An 894-nucleotide genomic window follows, 5' to 3' on the forward strand; every position below is an offset into this window, starting at 1 on the left:
CAGCCTAGGCAATACAGTGAGACCTTGTCTCTATTTTAAAACTATAAAAAATAAAATATTTTAAAAACTCCAAAGATAGCCATCAATGAGCCTTAACAGCCCAGAAAGAGTTAAGACATGAACACACATAACTGCAGCAGAGACAGTAAAGCATACCTTGAAAAATACACAGATTATCAAAGTCATCTATCATTGTTCCTCGTAACAACCCTAGGAAATAAGTACTATTATGCCCATTTTATAAACACAAAACTGTGGCACAAGAGTTTTAGGTGAATTGCCCACGTTTACACAGCCAACAAATGGCAAAACTAAGATTCAAACATAGGTTGCACTTGAACTCATGTTCAAGTTGCCTTTTGTCAGAGAATGAAAGGGTTTTTAGGCATCGAGAATACATGAGAGCAGCAAAGGAACACAGAGGTGGGGAAGGACAAGTAGTTGACTCAGCATAGCAGAGTGCTTAAAGGGGTGGACTGAGGCACAAGGTGGGAAAGGAAAGCTTGGGGGTTCTAATTACTGAAGGTCCTTGAATGCTGTATTAAGGAATCTGAACTTTAATCCATGGGAGATGGAAAATCATAAAGATTTTAGCCAGGCACGGTGGCTCACGCCTGTAATCCCAGCACTTTGGGAGGCCAAGGTGGGCGGATCAGGAGTTCAAGACCAGCCTGGCCAATATAGTGAAACCCTGTCTCTACTAAAAATACAAAACTTAGCTGGGCATGGTGGTGCATGCCTGTAATCCCAGCTACTTGGGAGGCTGAGGCAAGAGGATTGCTTGAGCCTGTGAGGCGGAGGTGGCAGTGAGTCGAGATCATGCCACTGCACTCCAGCCTGGGCGACAGAGTGAGACTCTGTCAAAAAAAAAAAAAAAAAAAAAAAAAAAAAAAA

This window comes from Rhinopithecus bieti, unplaced genomic scaffold (assembly GCF_001698545.2).
Source record: "Rhinopithecus bieti isolate Rb0 unplaced genomic scaffold, ASM169854v2 scaffold_10088, whole genome shotgun sequence".
In the NCBI taxonomy this organism is placed as follows: domain Eukaryota; kingdom Metazoa; phylum Chordata; class Mammalia; order Primates; family Cercopithecidae; genus Rhinopithecus; species Rhinopithecus bieti.